Below are 13,888 nucleotides of genomic sequence, written 5' to 3'. Positions count from 1 at the left end.
CTGAAAATGTTAACACAACAAACCAACATTTCACAAGTTTGACTCCAGGTGTTGAAAAGTGCCTTCGCTGCACTCCAACCCCGAGTAATAATTTTAGCTTAAATTTTATTTTAGAGCATTTTTTTCAAAACAGTTCATGCTTCATCTTTCTATTAAAAACCCCTCCAGCTCCCAACCAAAAACTACTGGCTACACCCCGCCCACCACAGAAAAACTGCGAGGCCCAGGAAACCCACTGATGTTCCTACATCCGTAGCGAGACTGTCAGCATTCTCTTGGAAGGCGATGAAGCAAAGTTTGCAACTCCCTTGGCTCCAGCCCTCCCCTCCCAGCCCCCAAAATGCAAAACTCAGCGCTCACGGATCACATACATGGGTGTCCGTCAAGTCAGAGGAGAACAAAACTTGGGCAACCAGTGAAGAAAAATCTGACCTTTTATGTGCACTGGGTGAAGCACACCTACCATCCATCCCAGGGACCCAGTTCTTCTGCCTTCACCTCATGTGTGGGGCTCAGTTCCCAGAGGAGAAGCACATAACAGGACTGTCTCCTTCAAATAGCAAAGCCAGTGCTCTGCTCTGAGCTGTCAAGGGCCATGGACTCCTCCAGTCGGTGAAAGAAGCAGCAGAAGAGCTAAAATAGCGAACTAGTCAGTCATCCAGAGGCTGCTCTAGGGATAGGTAAGCTAGGCAGTTGTCTAGGTTGGCAAGATTTGTGGAGCGTGACGTACCCCGCGCTAGCCTTCCGCGGCGCGCACTGATTGTCCATGTGCACCCTGCGCGCATGAGCCATTCCTTCATGTGCTTCGAACTCGTTCTCTTTGAAACGGGTCTAGATCAAAGTGCATTAACAAACTCAGTGCGTGTCAGCAGGGTGCACACGGTGCGTATCCTTGTGTGCATTAACATCCCTGCAGAGCCCTCAGCACGGACCATGCAGCTGGAGGTCCCGGTCCAGTGGGAGCCCATAACCTGGCCACCAGTGGCCTCTCGCTGGACAAACCTGAGGACAAGGGTCCTCTGGGGTGGCTGGCGACCGCGGAAGTGACACCCCCGTTCCCCATCTGCCCCTTGCCTAGTCTTCCTGCCCCTCTTTGTCCCCCAAATCCTACCCCACACAAGCTGTCCCTTCCCCCTGGGTTCCTGCCCCTCATCTCCCTCCTATGTCCTAGCCCATCTGCCACATGCGGTCCTGCTCCCCATCTATCTCCCACCTCATCTGCCCCTGGTCTGTCTCTTTCCCCAGTCCTCCTACCCGACCACGTCCTGCCTGCTACCCTATCTGCCCCTGGGGTCCTGCCTCCACCTGTGCCACGGCTTCCCTCTCAAATGTCCTGCCCCATCTTCCCCGTTTTCCTAGTCCCCTATTTCTCCCACATGTCTTAGTCCTCCCACCCTATTTGTCCCCCCACAATGTCTTGAACCTTACCCCATCCGTCCCCTGTGTCCTGGTCTCTCCCTGAGTCCTGGCCCCCATCCCCACCCTGTGTCCAATTTCCAGTCCCCTGTATAATCCCCCCCACTGTTCCAACCAGATAGAGTATGCTTCCTTCCCCCCACCTCATATTAGGGATCCCCCACCCAGCTGGGTGCAGCTCCCCCCAGCCCCTAAGATTGACACCCAGAGGGGTTTGCTTGGGATGGGGAGGGCAGAGCCCAACTGGGGGAGCAGATGGAGCCCCACGCTGCAAGTCCCAGCAGATGCTGCTCAGGGGGGTCCTTCCAGGGAAGCCTGTTAATGGAGGAACACACTGCTATATTTGCCACTCTGTCATCCCAAAGAGGGAACTGACCTGGGGGAGGAGAGGAGGAAGTCGCAGGGGGTCTCTCTTGTCTGCCTGAGGCATCCCCTTGAAATATGGGAGCTGATTTAAAAGAATCGCTCAGGTCCCATCCATCTTTATGCCAGATGCCAAGAGGCGGGGGGTCACTTACCCACCCAGGCCAGGCCGTAGCCAGGTTTAGTGCCACAGCTGGAGCCAGTCAGTGGGATCAGACTTCAGGGGCTCCATTTGTCCTCTGACCCCTAGGTCCCCCCAAAAAAGTTACAAACCCAGTGCCTATGTGACGGAACGGTTCAGATGTGCAGGGCGCACACTGTGCGGTAGGAGGGGGCGGCACACCGCGCTTAGACCGATGGAAGCAGATTGTCGTAAGCAGCCTCTGCCAGCACCAGTCAATATATGCTTTGTACAGAGCATCTCATGCGCACACATTATTCTCATGACTCACTGCCAGCAATCCCCCCGGCGCTGTCACAAACCACGCGGAGACAAGACACAGGACAACCACAGGGTGTGGACAGGCTTCTGGAGAAGAGACCAGGCAGGAACGGTCGCAATTACTACACGTGATCCCTGAGCTAGAAAAGCACGGGAGCACATGCGTGACTTTATGCACATGAGTAATCCCATTGAGGTCCATGAGACTACTCACGTGCTGAAAGTTAAACCCGTTCTCCAGGGCTGGATCGGGGCCTAAAATGGTAACATGACCAAAAAGTCACTAGAATGGAGAGCAGCGGGGTAGTAAATTCAGGGACAAAGAACAGGCACAGACTGGAGAGGGACATTAGGGAAACAACACAAACTCATTAAACACAACTGCCGTTAGCTCTCAAACTACTGTCCAAATCAATCTGTTAGAGTCAGCTGTGTGTGACAAAACAGCCCTGCAAGAGCCAAAGGAAACAGGCAAAAAGCTAAAACAGATATGAAATAAATAACCTAACTTACAACAATAAAAAAAAGACACTCCAACCCTATCGAAGGAGAGCTCAGAAGAGCTAGCTGTTCTCTGGAAGGCATGCACAGACCCACAGGAAAGAAGAGTGAGATTTCAGACAATCCCCAATGTATGTTATTCACCAGGATGCTTCAGGAACTCATGAAAAGACACAGCAGAAGCTGTTATTTTATTATGCCTTTTAAAGAAAACAAACATCACCCCAGCTCCTCAGATATAAACGGGTGATACGCACAGGCTAGCAAATATTTTTGTTTACAATCCTATCATTAATTATAATCCTTGCATGAAAATAATTTGGTAACATAAACATTCTTTATAATACATGATATTGACAGACTTCAAGCTTATGTTCATTTCACATAACCCTCACTGTGCGATCACTGTTTAGGCCTTTGGGTACAGAACTCCATCATGGAGTTCATCGTTAACCAGGGGGTTATTGTACTGGATTATGTTGCTCATTTTCCCAAATGGTTCATTGTAGAAGGCAGCCAGCTAGAGGAATTCCAAGGTATGAGCATTATGATGTTTATGAACTGTAATAAAGGACCGGCACTTCCAAAAAAAATAGCTGAAACCACACACCTTTTATAGAAACCATCTTTGCCCCGCTGGTGCTGCTGAGAGAGAGTTTGCATGAGCTAGGCAGTTTAATCCAAATAAGTCATTTTATTTATAGACAGCGAGTGTACATTCCTTGACATCTGTTTTAAGTGTCCAGATTTTGTCCACAGCTGCACCAATGATCATTGCTGCGTGTTTTAGATCACTGGGTAACTGTTTCCAGGAGTTCGGTGGAATGCATTAATGAGCCCTCTGATAAATGGCCTGTGGTCTGCTTCATTGGGACAACTGCCAGTGAAGTCATGTATTGTGATGCATTGCGGTGCTCTTTACAACAGAGCATGCAATAGCAGCACACAGGGGAGTGGGGTGCCAAAACCAAGTGGGGAGGGCGACAAAGGCACTGACCACTCCTCCAGCAGCTTCTCTTTCTCCCCCTCCCCACCAACGTCATCTCAGAGAAAACCTGAGCCCCTTACATCTTTCTCCCCACATCACCCCAACGGGGAGGGATGAGCAGTACCTCATTCCCTTCCCCGCAGAGGGACCCTCTAGGTCTGTACGTTTTGCTCTTCTTGAGCTCAGAGTGGGGCTGGCTCTGGTAGGCAGAGCAGAAGGCAGGGCTCTGGGTAGCTCAGCACAAGTGAACTAACGCAGAGTTTGCTCCTTCCCCTCACTACTGCAGGTGCTAGTGACATCTAGTGTTGCCTGCAGGTCTATTGACAGGAGCTATCCCCTGTGAAGTGGGTTGTAGCCCACGAAAGCTTATGCTCTAATAAATTTGTTAGTCTCTAAGGTGCCACAAGTACTCCTGTTCTTCCTGTGAACTAGTATCTGCCCTAGTCAGTGCCCTGCCCTGCAGGCCTTTGCTCACTTCATGCGGCTTCCTTGCTCTAGGTGGCTGCCAAGAGGCTCAGCTGTGCCTGAAGATGACTTTTAAATCTGTTAATATTTTGTGCATTGCTTATTGTGCATGCAACGGCATTGACTACCTCCTAGGACAGGGGGGCCAACCTGTGGCTCCGGAGCTGCATGGGGCTCTTCAGAGGTTAATACGCGGCTCCTTGCGTAGGCGCTGATTCCGGGGCTGGAGCTACAGGCGCCAACTTTCCAATGTGCTGTGGGGTGCTCACTGCTCAACTCCCTGCTCTGCCCCAGGTCCTGCCACCACTCCACCCCTTCCCCCAAGGCCCCTACCCCTTCCTTCGAGCCTGCTATGCCCTCGCTCCTCCCCCCTCCCCACCAGAGCCTCCTGCTCACTGCAAAACAGCTGATTGCAGCGGGCGGGAAGCGTGGGGAGGTGCTGATCGGTGGAGCTGCTGGTGGGCTGGAGGGGGGTAGCGGATGGGGACCTGCTGACGTGTTACTGTGGCTTTTTGGCAAAGTTCATTGGTAAATTCTGGCTCCTTCTCAGGCTCAGGTTGGCCACCCCGTCCTAGGACAACATATTTCAGTGAGCAGGATGATAGTGACTTTGGCAACCGCCGCTCTAGCTCCGAATTTGAGGCGAGACCCAGGCCAGGCCCAGGCCGGACAGAGATGGCAGAACGTCACCCATCCCGTAGGTGATCTCTGACAGTGCGGGAAGGATTCCGATTGCACATGCATCCTGTTAAAGGCATTTTTTAAACGGCTCCTCACTCCTTCCCTGTAGCAGCTGGATGGTTCGATGAAGGGCAAATGCCTTCCCCTCCCCACGCCGGGCTGTTGTGCTTCTCCCTACTAAGATGTGTGCTAACGATCTATAGCTATTTAAATTCCCATTTTCCCCTGCTGCTCGTTGGCCTGGTCCTGTTTCGGTTCGAGTAAGTCTGCCTACACACTTCTGCCTGAAATCCACACCTAGCGAGGCACAGGCTGCCTGCGGGTATGTCTCAGGGGTAGGCGCTACGCTCTAGCAGGACTGGGGATGGGTGGCAGAGTTCAGAGAGGGTTAGTCTGCACTCACAGTGCTGCAGCATACCGCTGAGCGCTCAGTGAAGCCGCTCACTACGCCAACGGGAGAGCGTCTCCCATCAGCACAGGTCCTCCACCTCCCCGAGAGGCAGGAGCAATGTCGAGGGGAGACGCCCTCCTGCCGACACAGCGCTGTCTACACTTGGAGCTAGGTCGGTATAACTGGGTTGCTCAAGGGTGTGGATTTACACCGGCAAAAGTTTCTAGTGTAGACCAAGCCTCAGACTTGAGAGGTCACCTGGGGAGGGCTAATGCTAGCTTTGAACCAAATAGTCCCCTCTGTGTCCCACCCACCAAGGGGATGAGGGAGTGACTAGCAGGAGCTGAGAATGCCAGGAGGATCGGAGGCCATGTGGAAGTGCTCCTCACCCCTTCCCCGTCCCCCGCAACACACACACAGCCTGCAGACATTCTCGTGAACATGGGCTCCATGCAGCTGGCTGTCCCACTCCCCCCATAACAAACTGTATAAACCCCAGCGGCTGGGAAAGGTGGAAAGGGGGCAGCAGAGGCAAGGGAGTGGGGCTGGGGTATGTGGAGAGAGGAGAAGACAGAGGGCTGGTAGGAAGGGAGAAAGAAAGAAAGCTAGTTGACCGTAACAAGACACACACCTAACATCAGCTCAAACCCATTTTAGCTGGGCTTTTTCCAGTCAATGGAAGCAGGGCACCTCCCTCCTTCCCTCCCAGCCTTTGCTTGGATCATTGCCTGTTTAGAGTGATAACTCCTTGGGGCAGGCACTGGGGCAAAGTGAGGTAGCACAATGGTTTGCACAGCTCTCCGAATGTCTGGTTATCGTCGTGCGTTACGGCTGGCAAGGGGCTGGCTTTCTTGTCATCCGGCCGCACTATCTCAAGCGCACTGTATTGTTAGAGAGATGAGCTCAGCGCCTAGTTCAGGTTTCAATCAGCACTGGGCAATCACCCCGGTTACCAAAGCAAATGACGCGCTGGTTTATAATAGATATATTAGTTGTTTGTCTCTTTACAGACCTTAATGCCCTACAAAGTAGGAAATAAATATCATACCCATTTTACAGGTGGAGAAATTATGGCACAGATCAGTTGCATGACTTCTCCAAAAATACATCAGCAGTAACACCACTGGGGAGTGGGGGAGGGGGATCAATTGACTTACTCCAGTGTATTTAGCATGTTATAGTCTCCAACACGTGGCATTCAAAAAAGAGTCAAAAGAAATGTGTCCATTTTGCCCTGTCCCAGAAGTAGAACTGGATGAAATTTCTAATTCAAAATATTTTTTTGACAGGGTAATCTTTGTGTCCGACAGCCAAAAAGAAATGTTAAATCCTTCCGAACACAGAAGTTGGTACAATAAAAGATATTACCTCACCCATCTTGACTTTCTAAACACACAGAAGTTAGTTGGCCCATATATATCCATAAATAATCTGATCTAGGACTCAAACACAGCAAACGCCTTATGCTATTGATTTATATCTCATAAGCTACCGTCAACAAGTCTGGATCCAGGCAGTGTTTGAATAGAAGACCACTAAGGGACGTATAAATGGTATTGGTGAACCAGTCGTTATCATTCTTTCTTCTTGAAACAGAGAGAGCAAAATGAAAACTGAGATTTAAACAAGGAGATGCAGAAAAGAGGGTTCAAAAGAGAAGTCATAGCAGACTGCCAAAAGGCTGGAAAGATTATGAGTGGTAAGGCTGCCAGGTAAGGCCCAAAAGTGGGTCATGCTTAGTCTTTGCTCTAATGGTTATAGAATCATAGAATTATAGGATTGAAAGGGACCTCAAGAGGTCATCTAGTCCAGGCCCCTGCACTCATGACAGGACTAAGTATTATCTAGGCCATCCCTGACAGGTGTTTATCTAACCTGCTCTTAAAAATCTCCAATGATGGAGACTCCACAACCTCTCTAGGCAATTTATTCCCGTGCTTAACCACCCTGACAGTTAGGACATTTTTCCTAATGTCCAACCTAAACTGTCCTAGCTGCAATTTAAGCCCATTGCTTCTTGTCCTATCCTCAGAAGTTAACAGAAACATTTTTTTCATTCCTCCTTGTAAAAACCTTCTATGTACTTGAAAACTGTTATCATGTCCCCTCTCGGTCTTCTCTTCTCCAGACTAAACAAACCCAATTTTTTCAATCTTCTCTCATAGGGCCTCTTTTCTAGACCTTTAATCATTTTTGTTGCTCTCCTCTGGACTTTCTCCAATTTGTCCACATCCTTCCTGAAATGTGGCATCCAGAACTGGACACAATACTCCACTTGAGGCCTAATCAGCGCAGAGCAGAGGAATTACTTCTCGTGTCTTGCTTACAACATTCCTGCTAATACATCCCAGAATGATGATTGCTTTTTTTGGCAACAGTGTTACACTGTTGACTCATATTTAGCTTGTGATCCACTCTGACCCCCAGATCCCTTTCCGCAGTACAGTACTCCTTCCTAGGAAGTCATTTCCGATGTTTGTATGTGTGCAACTGATTGTTCCTTCCTAAGTGGAGTACTTTACATTTGTCCTTATCAAATTTCATCTAATTTTTCATGTAAAAAACAGATAAAGAAGGCGGCTGATAGGGTACTAGTTGACAGGGACAGCCAGTCCCAAGTTAAACAAATAGTGGCTGTTTGCTGATAATCCTGCCAAGTTTGAATGGTTCCCACAACTTTGGGCTTTTCTTTAAAGGAAACTGCATTAATTCTTCCCTCCTACTCCAAATTCCCTTCATCCATGGATAAGCTACAGTCAGGGCCGGCTCCAGGGTTTTGGCCGCCCCAAGCAGCCAAAACAAAAAAAAACACAAAAAACAAAAAAGCCGCGATCGCGATCTGCGGCGGCAATTCAGCGGGAGGTCCTTCGCTCCCAGGCGGAGTGAGGGACCGTCCGCCGAATTGCCGCCCAATACCTGGACGTGCCGCCCCTCTCCGAAGCAGCCGCCCCAACCACCTGCTTGACAAGCTGGTGCCTGGAGCCGGCCCTGGCTACAGTGTTGGTGCCTTCTATGGCTACTCATAGTAGGAAGTGGGGGGTTGGCCTGAGACTGCTGGAAGCACCCAAAGATTGATCATTCCCAAATCAGAGTACTGGGGAAGATTCCAAAGCCAGATCCCAGCTTGGTAGCCAATCAACGAGCACCATGGGGGGCGGGGGGGGGGGGGGGCAAAAATTTCCAAGGTAAAGGAAAGTAAACATTTGGCTGTTCTCAGAAAAAGTATCTGACTCGCCAAACATTAGTGCCTAAACATTGGCAAGCGTCCAGGCTTGCTTTTCACACTGAACCTTATGGGTGAGTGCCAGGAAGTTGGTGACCTTTGCCAAGTGAGAATCTAGAGGGTCTTTTCCCCCAGAGTTCAGATCTCTGGTGAATAGCTTATTCTCGCTAACCTGCAATCTGCAAGATTTAAGCACATACTTAATGAGACAACACGTGGGGTGTAAAGTTAAGCACATGTGTAAGTCTTTGCAGGCTCAGGGCCTTAGGGAATCTGCAGTCGAAACCTGCTGGGCACCTCTATGTTCCTTCAAAGGCAACAGCACTTGGGGGCATTCCAAGCTTTGTAGAACCTAGCTATCTTAGGTACTTATCTGGCCCTTAACCCCACAGCATCTGAACACCTCACAATCTTTAATTTATCCTCACCTCTCCCCTGTGAGGTAGGGAAGTGCTATTATCCCCATCGGGGGCGGGGGCTGAGGGCCCAGAGAAGCCACATTCCTTGCCCAAGGTCTCACAGAAAGTCTTTGGTGGAACAGGTACTCGTTCACGTCTCCCAAGCCTCAGAGCAGCACCCTAACCACTAGGCAATCTTTCCTCCCACAAAATCACACCCCCAATTGCATGGTGACTTTTGAGAGATCTAACTCCAGGTGAAATCATATGGTGCTTTTATTGGTCCAGAAATGACATGATTTCGGTATATATGGGGGTAGAGGGGTGACAGCCCTTACTTGTGCAAAGCATCTACTGGCTTCAGATGCAATGCTGTGGAAGCAGGGACAGTTGGATTAAGGCTAGAATATGGCACCGCCCTCCAGAAATATGCGGTGAAAATAGAAACATGCATTTTATCTGAACATTTAATCCTTCAGAATCCTGGTATCTCAAGAGCCATCTGGTTAAAATTCCTTTCCAAATCAAAGTAATCTAAATGAAACATGAGGTGTTTCTTCCTCCCACAGTCACTCTGCCAAAATCAGAACGGGAGCGACTGAACTTAGACATTTCTGTTGTGGTTTCTCCAGCCCCTTCTTTTATAACTAGACGAAACACATCAATAACGTGAACTCAACGGTTTTGTTTGTAAAGCATAAAATGTCTCCTTTTGCAAAATCACAAGCCCCAATTTGGTAAGGTTTACAATAACAAAAGTACTTCCATTACCTTTGCAAACAAAAATGCTGCCATGTATCCAAAAGTTACATAAATACAGCGGAGAGCTACACAAGACATCACTGCTTTTAAGTTCTATACACAACTACAGTAGCTCTAGAGAAGTCTATGGGCTAGGAGCATGGGGGGATAAGGGGTATGCTTTCAAAGCTGCCAACGCACTAACTCAGGGTCACCTTAAACAAGGACAGGGGACAATGCTGTAATGTTTGCATCTCAACAGGATGCCACATGATAACTTTTCAATATCCTGGCGTGATACAAATGCTGTTCCCTAGAACTCCTGTGGCATGTAGGGTCCAGAGCCGTAGGTCCACCCTGATTCCAGCTACATACTGTCTATTCAGTTCAGTTAGGCTCAACTTGCTGTAAGAGGCCACATGGTTTCCTTTAATGCCAGCTCTGAAATGGACTCACTGTGTGGTCTATGCCTCAGTTTCCCCACGTATGAAATGTGCATGGTAATACGCACCTGTGTTGTGAGTTCAGTGTGTGTCCATCACAATGAGAGTGGAAAGTAGAGCAGTTTGCAGGACTGTTTTTTTAATCCCACGCCGCAATACCCACTCCCACCTGCTCCTGCATTGTTTATCCCACTTCCACCTGTAAAAACCTTAGATCCCACAAATCCCACAAGAGAGACAGATTCCCCCATGTTATTTTTAAAAAAGTTTATATAAATATATACAGAATTCAGACACAATTTTTACCACTAAAAGAATAAAACAAATCTTACTTAAACCATGTAAAAAATACTTTAACTCCTGCTATAACAGACATTTAATCTCTTTATATTCCTCGCTTAAATGTAAGTATTAAAAACTTTATTTAAAAAGAAAAAAGCAAAACTTGATTTACGTTGCTGCAATTCTATTTATGACAAACTGACAAGAGATTTAGTGTTTTCTTGCAAATTACCACCGTCTGTTGGTTTTTCCCCCCACTCAATCCCACCCGCAATAAAGTACATTTTACCCTCTTCTGCTATTATAGCAGTGGGTCCTGTGGGACCCGCGGGATCCCAGTCCCACTGCAGGGCTTTAGTGGAAAGTGCTGAGAGAATAATGTACCACCCAGGATATTAAAACTTCAGCAAAGGACTATAACTCAAGTGATTAAGGCTGGAGTTTTCAAAGGAATTTAAGGGGAATTAAGTGCCTAAATCCCATGGAAACACTTTTGAAAATCCCAGCCTAAAAGTGCATCAGTAGCCTAAGTTATTGCTGATGGGAGGGTACAAACTAGGCTCCAAAACCATATCCAGCCTGCAGCATTAGAGATCTATATTGCAGTATAGTCTAGAATCCACAGTCCCAGATCAGCACCCCAAGTCAGTAGGCGCACTACAAACACAGCACATTAGCAGTCCCTGAAATGATTGTTTCTGAGTAACTTCAGGGGAAGGGTGTCCACAGCCTTCAGAAGTCCTTTCTAAAGGACACAAGTTTCTCAGCAATTCACATGTAACACAGAAACAGTGATGGGAACTGTACACCCTAAGATGGAATAAGCCCCTTTTAACGTAAGCATTCGGAGCCCGAAACATTAGTTTCTTGGCGAGAGAGGGAGTTTTTCAAAAGTGTACATTTGTTATAGCTTTCTACAGTCCCTAGTGCGATGGGGCTTGGTGGGTCAGCACTACCTCAAAACAGATACATGACAATTTATAAAGTACTGCCCTAAAATTCATATCAGCATCAGTCCCAGGCAGGTCTATTGCTATAGTATCCAGCTGTTCAGTGCTACACTTAACGACACATCTCCTGAGCTTGTTCATGCCACACAGCTGGATAATGTAGGTGGGTCTGGTTTAATTAAGATACAGTTTCCAAAATAAATGACAGATGTTAGTGTGTTTATTTTCAAGAGCTCGAAAACCTTACACATTATCTCTTTTCTGGACAAATACCAATATTTACACTCTGTGGGAGACTTGCGCCAGCATATATGGATGGTTGCCATAATTCACTGCAAAAATAGCACTTCTGTAGAAACACATAAAGAGCCCAATCCAACAGTCCTTGCTCAGCCGAATCTCCCAGTGAAGACAATGGTAGTGTGGATAAGAAATGGACTGCACCGTCAAGCCCAGAATTGGCACGTAAGCCTAAACAGATTCATGCTAAGAACTGAGCAAGGCATTCTTTGGTTCCACTGGCTTTTTATTTTTGCATGTATGATGTTAGCTGTAGAAACCCTTTACTGCATTTTTTTAGCAGTTATTGCACAAGATTGAATTTTTATTTACTTAAGTTTTTGAGCAGAAATTTGGAATTGGGCTGCATTCAGGAATGCAGACTTGAAAAAAAAGGCTGTTGTCTCACTTCCTTAAAAAAACAACTTAGAAGTTATAAATTCTGAAGCCATATTTGGTTACATGTATCATCTATTTACTCAGAGGTGGTTTGCACATATCACGGCTTAACAATGTAATCAATTTCCTCTTCTGTAAAAAACCACCTCTTAGTGAGAACTTTTCAGAATGAAGGTAAAAAAATAGATCGGTGAACAAACCATTTTAGTCTGACTTGTTAATGTTCTTGTTACAGGCTAGAGTCTGATGAATTCAAATTAAGTTGGTTATATATTAACACAACCGCAAGATCATTTTCTAGACGGCAAACATACTCATACTTGCACTCCTGAGCAAAACATGATGCTGCAGCCATAAAATGTGAACAAGACAGAAATCATATTCATTAACACACCTTTTGCCTGCTTACTAAAGACTGGAAATAGAAGCCCCAATCCTGCAAATACATCTATGAATAATTTTACTCATGTGAGTAATCCCTTTGAAGTCAAGATGACAAACCTTGTCTCTCTAATATCCGGGGACCAACACGGCTAGGACTACACTGCCCAGGTGTAAAGTTATTCTCAGGTGTGTTTGCAGGATCAAAACCATGAACACGTCTCCAATTAGCAGGACTGTGTAAGTATCTACCTCTATAATGTGGGGAGCAGAAAGGGGGGTACAACAGACATTGACTGACTTTTTAAAATTATTACTTGCATTAGCATCACAATTATATAATCACATATATAACCAGGTCTAGTTTTCACAACTTACTTCTAGGTTTCACTTGGCTGCATTACCCTGTATCTAAAAAAACCCAATTATCATACCATCCCTGAAAAAACAACGGGTTTGGGGTTCCACACACAGGTATGATTAGATGTTTCAGTCAAGTCAACCACCCTTTTGCCCCCTTCCTACAGAAACGAAGGAAGCCAGCCCTATGTGCCAGGCCTTGCTGCAAAGCAGCCGGTGGAAATACTTGCTAAACACACAATTTACTGTCAAATCAAGAAAAAGCTTGAAAACCCAACAAACGCGCTCTTGGCTTGCAACGCTACCGCCTCGCAAGAGGCTGACCTGAGTTAGGAGACAAGAAGGATGCAGCAGGAGACGGGGAGCAGAGCAGCAAATGTTTGAACGCTCAGTCGCCTAAACCCACCAGCACAGAGACTCTTGGAGTCACTTTCCCAGGTGCATGCAGTGGAAAATACAGTGTGTGTGTGTGTCTCTCTCTCTCTCTCTCTTCCTACTGTATTTCCCACTGCATGCATCCGATGAAGTGGGCTGTATGCTCCCATAAGTTCTCCTGTTCTTTTGGCGGATGCAGACGAACAGGGCTGCTGCTCTGAAACCTTCCCCAGGTGATGATTACTGCTGAAGGAGCTGCTTGCAAGAGAAACAAGCCAGCCTAGGCAGAAAACCCCCCAGCTCCCCAGCCCCGCTGCTCTAGCCCCTTCCCCAGCGCGCCCGGCCCCGCTCTGCACCGCGGGGAGGCTGAGGGCAGCCCGGGAGGGACCCGTGCACCTTCTTACTGGCTGGCGGCGGAGCCCGGGAGCGGCGCGCGGCGGCGGCTGCCGGCAGGAGGGCGGCGGTGGGACTGAGCGCCGGGGCGCGCGGAGTCAGGGGTGGGCGGGCGGCGCGCGCGGCTGCTCTGGGCCGGGTGCCGCCCCCCAGGCGCGCGCGGGGAGCCCCGGGGGTTTGCAAAGGGCGCGGGGCGGGGCGGGCTGGTTGCACCCCCCAGGCGCAGGGCTAAGGAGGTGACTGCTCTGAGCAGGCTCCCCCTGGCCGCGGGGGGGATGGTGGTGGTGGTGGTGGGGAGCGCAGGCTGCAAGCAGGGGTCAGTGACCCTTAGATGGGGGGGCAAGGAGGGCACCCCCTAGAGAGGGCACAGGGTGCTGGGTGGGAGGAGCAGGGGCCTCCTCACAGGCTGAAACTGTG

The 13,888-nt window shown here is 48.4% G+C and overlaps 1 protein-coding gene across 1 annotated transcript in view; it reads right to left on the bottom strand.

The window, feature by feature from the left end:
- The window catches only part of FHL1 (four and a half LIM domains 1), a 47,448-nt gene extending 33,944 nt beyond the window's left edge, over positions 1–13,504 (bottom strand). Inside the window, exon 1 of the mRNA XM_024213305.3 lies at positions 13,483–13,504. The gene's annotated coding sequence lies outside the window, so the exon portion shown is untranslated. The remainder of the gene's footprint in view (positions 1–13,482) is intronic.
- Between the last annotated feature and the right edge of the window lie 384 nt (positions 13,505–13,888).

This window comes from Terrapene carolina, unplaced genomic scaffold (genome assembly GCF_002925995.2).
Source record: "Terrapene carolina triunguis isolate 2854851 unplaced genomic scaffold, T_m_triunguis-2.0 Scaffold131, whole genome shotgun sequence".
In the NCBI taxonomy this organism is placed as follows: Eukaryota; Metazoa; Chordata; order Testudines; family Emydidae; genus Terrapene; species Terrapene triunguis.
This window is presented reverse-complemented; position numbering and strand designations above follow the sequence as displayed.